The following is a 7,421-nucleotide window of genomic DNA, read 5'->3' on the forward strand; positions in this document are numbered from 1 at the left end:
CTCTTCTCTTCTCTATTATTCTGTTCTGTTCTGTTCTGTTCTGTTCCGTTCCATTCCATTCCAATCCACACCACTCCACTCCTCTACTCAGCTCTATTCTTCTCTTCTCTTCTACTCAACTCTACTCTAATCTTCTACTCTATTCTACTCTATTCTATTATTCTATTCTATTCTATTCTAGTCTAGTCTAGTCTAGTCTAGTCTACTCTATTCTTCTATTCTATTCTATTCCATTCCATTCCATTTCATTGCACTCCATTCTATTCTATTCTATTCTATTCTTCTATTCTATTCTATTCTATTCTACTCTACTCTAATCTACTCTAATCTACTCTTATACGCTCTATTCTTCTATTCTATTCTATTTCTATTCTATTCTATTCTATTCTATTCTATTCTATTCTACTCTACTCTACTCTTCTACTCTACCCTATTCTTCTACTCTATTCTATTCTATTCTATTCTATTCTATTCTATTCTAATCTAATCTAATCTAATCTAATCTAATCTACTCTAAGCTTCTACTCTACTCTATTCTTCTATTCTATTCCATTCTATTCTATTCTATTCTACTCTACTCTACTCTACTCTTATACTCTACTCTATTCTTCTATTCTATTCCATTCCATTCCATTGCACTCCACTCCGTTCTATTCTACTCTGTTGTACTCTACTCTTCTATTCTAGTCTACTCTATTCTTCTATTCTATTCTATTCTATTCTACTATACTCTACTCTTCTACTCTATCTATTCTTCTATTCTATTCTATTCTATTCTATTCTATTCTATTCTACTCTACTCTACTCTACTCTACTCTATTCTTCTATTCTATTCTATTCTATTCTATTGTCTATTCTTATGTCTATTCTCTTCCACTCTACTCTACTCTTCTACTCTACCCTATTCTTCTATTCTATTCTACTCTACTCTACTATAATCTACTCTAATCTACTCTTATACTCTATTCTTCTATTCTATTCTATTCTATTCTACTCTACTCTACTCTACTCTATTCTACTCTACTCTATTCTTCTATTCTGTTCTATTCTATTCTTATTACTATTGTATTCTATTCTATTCTTATTTCTATTCTATTCTGTTCTATTCTATTCTGTTCTATTCTATTCTGTTCTATTCTACTCTAGTCTTCTACTCTATTCTTCTATTCTATTCTATTCTGTTAGGGATAACATTGTTTACCCTAACTGGTTTGGGTAAAAATAATAAATATGGTATCATGGTTTGTTGGTTAAAGTGTGTGTAACTTTAACTGCAAGAATGTAATTAAGGGTGTGGTTGTAAAAGCACTATATAAGAAGCGAGGCAATAGCAGCTCTCTCTCTCTGGCTTACTGATCCCTAATTACTGGATGGATTGATGACTGCGGTCTTGCTGGAGCAGGGGAGAGAAAAAGGAGTGTTGATTTTCTCAACGGAGAGAAGATAAAGATTGGACTGAGTTATTGTAAGTGAACTGACATTGGCTATTCAACACGGACTTTGCAAATAGAGTATCCCCGACAAGACTTGACTGAAATTGATATATGACTTTTGGACCGTTTATTTGACTATGCTATAATTCTTAAATGGAATAAACTATATTTTTGATAGCACAAGCGTATCTGTATTTTTACTGCGTGTTAACTAGAAAACTTATCTCACACATTTACCTGTCTTCCTATCTGACTTCACTGCACGTTCTGTTTAGTTTGTTTTTCCTTTAACACCCGTTGGGGAATCCAGGCTTAACATATTCTATTCTATTCTATTCTATTCTATTCTATTCTATTCTATTCTATTCTATTCTACTCTACTCTACTCTACTCTACTACTCTACTCTACTCTATTCTTCAATTCAATTCAATTCTATTGTATTCTTATTTCTACTCTATTCTATTCTTTTATTTTATTCTATTCTTTTCTACTCTACTGTATTCTAAATCTTTGCCGGCTGGGAGATTCTGGGAGTTGAAGTCCACAAGTCTTCAAATTGCCAAGGTTTTAGACCCCTGATCTACAGTAGGATAAATCCCATTTATCAACTTATTATTTTAATCACTGGTCAAGCCAAGCCTTCCCATAACAATAACCTTGCAGTGTAGGTGGCTGGCTGGGGGATTCTGGGAGATGAAGTCCACAAGGTGTAAAATTGGCAAGCTTGGACATCCCTACTATAATATTATATCACTTAGTAGCTCATGCCCCGGTCATCTCCGGTTTGGACTACTGCAACCTACTTTACACAAAAAGTCTCCCGAAGCTTCCGTTGGTGCAGAGTGCAGCCATGTGAGCAATTTTGGGCACCTAAAGGGGGGCATGGAAGCCCTCTGGTGCCAGGTTTGGGGTTCCAATTCAAAAGGTCGCCGATGGCCATTAGAGCCCTACATGCCATGCAATGGAACTGCTCGGCCACCATATGCATGTAATAAATGATGTTGGAATAGAATAGAGGAAGGGTCTTTCAAACTTGGCAAGTTGAAGATTTGTGGACTTCAACTCCCAGAATTCCTGAGCTGACCTGACTGGAGGAGGGATTCTGGGAGTTGGAAGTCCACAAGTCTTAAAGCTGTCATGTTTGAAAGACCCCTCGAATAGAATAACCGAGTTGGAAAGGACCTTAGAGGTCTTCTAGTCCAACCCCCTGCCTAGGCAGGAGGAAATCCTACACCACTTCAGACAAATCTGTCTGTCTGTCTGTCTGTCTCTCTGTCTATCTATGTCATCTATATCTCATTTATATCTATCATCTCTATCTATCATCTATCTATCTATCTATCTATTGAATAGCAGCATCTATATCTATCTATCTATCTCATCTATATCTCATTTATCTATATCTATCATCTATATCTATGAAGTTGGAAAGGACCTTAGAGGTCTTCTAGTCCAACCCCCTGCCTAGGCAAGGAAACCCTACACCACTTCAGACAAATCAATCTATCTCATCTATATCTCATTTATCTATATCATCTATATCTATCTATCTATCTATCTATCTATCTATCTATCTATTGAATAGTAGAGTTGGAAGGGACCTTGGAGGTCTTCTAGTCCACCCCCTGCCTAGGCAGGAAACCCTACACCACTTCAGACAAATGGTTATCCACAGAGGTGGTATTCAGCAGGTTCTGACCAGTTCTAGAAAACCGGTAGCAGAGATTTTGAGTAGTTCGGAGAACTGGCAAATACCCACTCTGACTGGAGATTTTACAGTATCCTTCCCCTGCCATGCCCACCTAGCCACGCCCACAGAACCATTAGTAAAAAATTTGAATCCCACCACTGGTTATCCAATATCTTTTAAAAAACTTCCAGTGTTGGAGCATTCACAACTTCTGGAGGCAAGCCGTTCCACTGATTCATTGTTGTTGATGATATCACGTCAAATCCTCGTTACAGCTGTCCATCATGTACTCCCTATCCAGTAAATCATGGCTGGGGCCATTTGGGTTCAAACTAGCAGGTAAACTCAGGTTAAGCCCCCTCCAATTTGGGAGTCATGCAAACCTGCTATGCTCTCCCCCCAACTATCTCTGATTGCTGGTTAATACAAGAGGCTCTTTTCGTGCCGTGCAAAGTTACAATGGTTACACTGAAAAAAAGGGGACTTAAGGACTGGTTTTCACACTTATGACCGTCGCAGAATCCCCATTGTCACGAGATCAAAATTCATAGATGCTGGGCAACTGGCTCATATTTATGACGGATGCAGCGTCCTGGGGAGGGGGGGTCACGCAATCCCCTTTCGCGACCTTCTAAACAAGCAACATCCATGGGGAAGCCATGCTCACTTAACGTCCGTGTTACTATTTTATTATTTTTTTAAAAAAAATTCCTTTTCTATTTGGTGGGTTTTATACCTTTGTAAGCCGCCTTGAGTCGCCATCTGCGAGTTGGTGGGAAGGTAATTTTTTTCTAAACAAACCCCTGCAGGGATTCTCTTTAATAATTGTGGCCAGAACAGTGGTCGTATAATGGGGCAAAAGCTCAGGTCCAGGCTGGATTTTGACTTGGTGCCCCTTTTTCAGGTGGTGCTGGCTGGCAGACTCTGCCCTCTGTTGTCCAGAGAGACAACCTGCACCCTTTTGGGCTGCTCCTGATTTTTCCATCTGCACTCTTGACATGCTCCGTTGTTTGGAGGGGCCAGAGGGTGGGAAGGAAAACTGGCATGGACCGTTTGAGCCACGGAGATAATGTGAACAGCCCCACCCCCCCGGACTTTGCAACCGTCATAAATACAAGTCAGTTGCCAAGCGCCTGAATTTTGATTGCGTGACTGTGGGGATTCTGTGACGGTCGTAAGTGTGAAAAATGGTCCTAAGTCGCTTTTTGCCAGTGCTGTTGTAACTTTGATAACAGATAATCAGAGATGGAAGGGACCTTTAGGTCATCTGAGTCCAACCCCCCGCCCGAGCGGGAGACCCTACACCAGGGGTCCCCAACCACCGGTCCGCGGACGGTCCAGTCAGCGGAACAACTCCCTACCGGGCGGCTTGCTGGCGCCGCCATCTTTTTCATGAAAAAGTGCTTCCGGTGAGCTTTTCCAGGTAGAAAGCTCACGGGAAGCGTTTTCATCAAAAAGATGGCGGCATCGCGCTCGTGAACTTTTCCGGGTAGAAAGCCATTTCTACCGGAAAAGCTCACGAGCGTAAGCCCGCCATCATTTTTGATGAAAGCGTGCTTCGGTGAGGTCACCGGGCACATTTTCATCAAAAAGATGGCGGCGCCAGCTGATGCGTGCCGGACCGCGGCACCCAGCTGATGCCGGTGCCGGGCTGCGGCATCAAAAAGGTTGGGGATCACTGCCCTACACCATTTCTGACAGCAGTCCAATCTCTTCTTGAAAGCCTCCAAGGATGAAGCTCCCACAACTTCCAAAGGCAACTTCTGTTCCATTGAATTATAGAATATCAGAGTTGGAAGGGATCTTGGAGGTCATCTAGTCCAACCCCCGGCCCTAGCAGGAGACCCTACACCATTTCTGACCAATGGCAGTCCAGTCTCTTCTTGAAAGTCTCAATGGATGCCTTTGGTCACTAAACGAACTGTTGTAAGTTGAGGCCTGCCTGTGGAAGCCACGTGTTAATGGTGCCAAAGACAAATGTCCATTTATTATATTTTTATCCTGTCTTATAAAGTAACTCTGTGTGTGTGTGTGTGTGTGTGTGTGTGTGTGTATGTGAGCATATCTAACTTTCTATTTATTTAGATTTATTTTTATGTATTATAGGTAGTTCTCAACTTACAACAGTCATTTAGGGACCGTTGGAAGTTACAACGGCACTGACAAAAATGACTTATGACCGTTTTCCACATTTACGACCATTGAGGCATATTTATTTGTGACTCATATTAATGACAGTTGCAGTGTCCTGGGGTTACATGACCCCCCTTTTGCGACCTTGAGACAAGTGACACCTACCAACTTAAAAATTTTTGGGCTCAATTGTGGTCCGAAAGTCGAGAACTACCCATATTTGGCTGCGAGAAATGAAATAAAAAAATTATGTTTGCAACTTAAGGTATAACACTTGTCATCTCCCCATTAAGAATTCAGATTTTACTTCCGGTGTTTTGTGTTTTTACCCCTGCCTTCCCTTTTACTGAAAGAATACTATGATAAATAAATATAAATAAATGCATATGATAAAGAAATAAATATTTATAAATATTTATTTAGAGAATTTATAAGCCCACTCCAAGTGACTATGGGCGGCTCATAAAAAAAATAAAAAGCCCAATATACAAAAAAAAAAAAACACCCCACTCTCTGGTGACAACAATCAATCAAATAATAATCTTTCCAGGTATTTTCCCCACAACAACCCTGCAAGGCAGGCAGGGAAAACATGACCCACATGGAGCAAGATTTTTTGGGGTGGGGGGAGGAGGGGTGTGGGCAAGGGTGAGACTCCCTGCTCCTGTCTCAGGGTAACAAGGCTGTGACTTGTGGGAGCCACAGAGGATGGGCTTTGTAATACAAGAAAGCCCACGTTCATTAGCCAGTGCAACAGTACTACAAAAGTCATGTTTCAAGCATCACAAAGTCCATTCTCTTGAGAGCCAGAGGATGGGCTTTGTAATACTTCAAGTGTTACGAAGTCCAAGTATTGTTTCAAGTATCACAAAGTCCATTCCTCTTGAGAGCCAGAGGATGGGCTTTGTAATACAAGAAAGCCCACGTTCGTTAGCTAGTGCAACAGTACTACAAAAACCATGGTTCAAGTATCACAAAGTCCATCCACTTGAGAGCCACAGATGGGCTTTGTAATAGTTCAAGCGTTACAATGTCCAAGTATCAACTATTACAAAGTCCATTCTCTTGAGAGCCAGAGGATGGGCTTTGTAATACTTCAAGTGTTACGACGTCCAAGTATGGTTTCAAGTATCAAAGTCCATTCCTCTTGAGAGTCACAGCAGATGGACTTTGTAATACTGGAAACATGGTTTTTGTAATGCTGTTGCTCTTAACATGGGTTTTGTTGTGCTTTAAAGTCCATCCTCTGTGGCTCTCATGGGGAGGGGTAATAGCTGCACCCCGAAAGCCCTCGTTCCCTTCCCTGCCTTGGTTTCGGTTGGTGGGCAGGGGGGACCTGGACCCCCTGCTCCAACTCCCAGCACCCTAATGCACCATTTGAAGGCCCGGTGCCGGCCAGGGAGCATGGGTTTTGTAGTCCCAACCCCTTTCAGAGGCAGAGTTGGGCCTGGAAGGTTGGCGTTGCCTCATGGGTCTGCCACCAACCTTCCTGCCTAAATAAACCTAAACTTTATTTTAGAAAGATTTATGGTTTTAGGGTAGGTCCGGCGGCTCCAGGGGTGGCAGCGCTTCTGGGCTCCAAAAAACCCCGTCAGGGGCTCAATAAGGGGCCCCTCGCCATGCCATAGGCCTCTGCTGCCTCTGCTGGGAAGCATGGGACTTGGAGTCCAGGCCACCAGCAGATACCGAGTCGGGTAAGGAAAGGTTCGCTTAAATTATAACGGATCGGGCGTTACGGAGCCCTGCCCGTTCAAAAGGAAAACTTATTTTTCATCTCAAAAAAATCCTAATTTTTTTCGCTTCGGGAGCGGCGTGGAATGGAGGCTGCCACCGTCGTTGCCGTAGCAACCATGGCGGCCGCAGCCCGGGCAAGATGGCCGCCGAAGCACGCGTGCTAGGGAAAAAACTTTGGGCGTGCCGCTCTGGGCCGCTTGCCACGCACACTCGGTGGTACGGGAAACGGGTGGGAGGGGGAGAGAGATCGGCATTGCAAAGCCGAGGCACCCATGCGCTCTCGCGGCATCCTGCACGCTGGGTGGAGAGCGTTCGCCGAGGCCGCCAAACTCGAGGCGTGCGCGGCCTAGGAGCATGCGTGATCTCAAGCAAATGGCCGCGGGGAGGGAGTGAGGGAAGGAAGACGGCCGCTCCACGCGCTTGCGCGCTG

This window comes from Notechis scutatus, chromosome Z (assembly GCF_049901735.1).
Source record: "Notechis scutatus isolate UNSWTSFEM ecotype Mainland chromosome Z, rNotScu1.2, whole genome shotgun sequence".
In the NCBI taxonomy this organism is placed as follows: Eukaryota; Metazoa; Chordata; class Lepidosauria; order Squamata; family Elapidae; genus Notechis; species Notechis scutatus.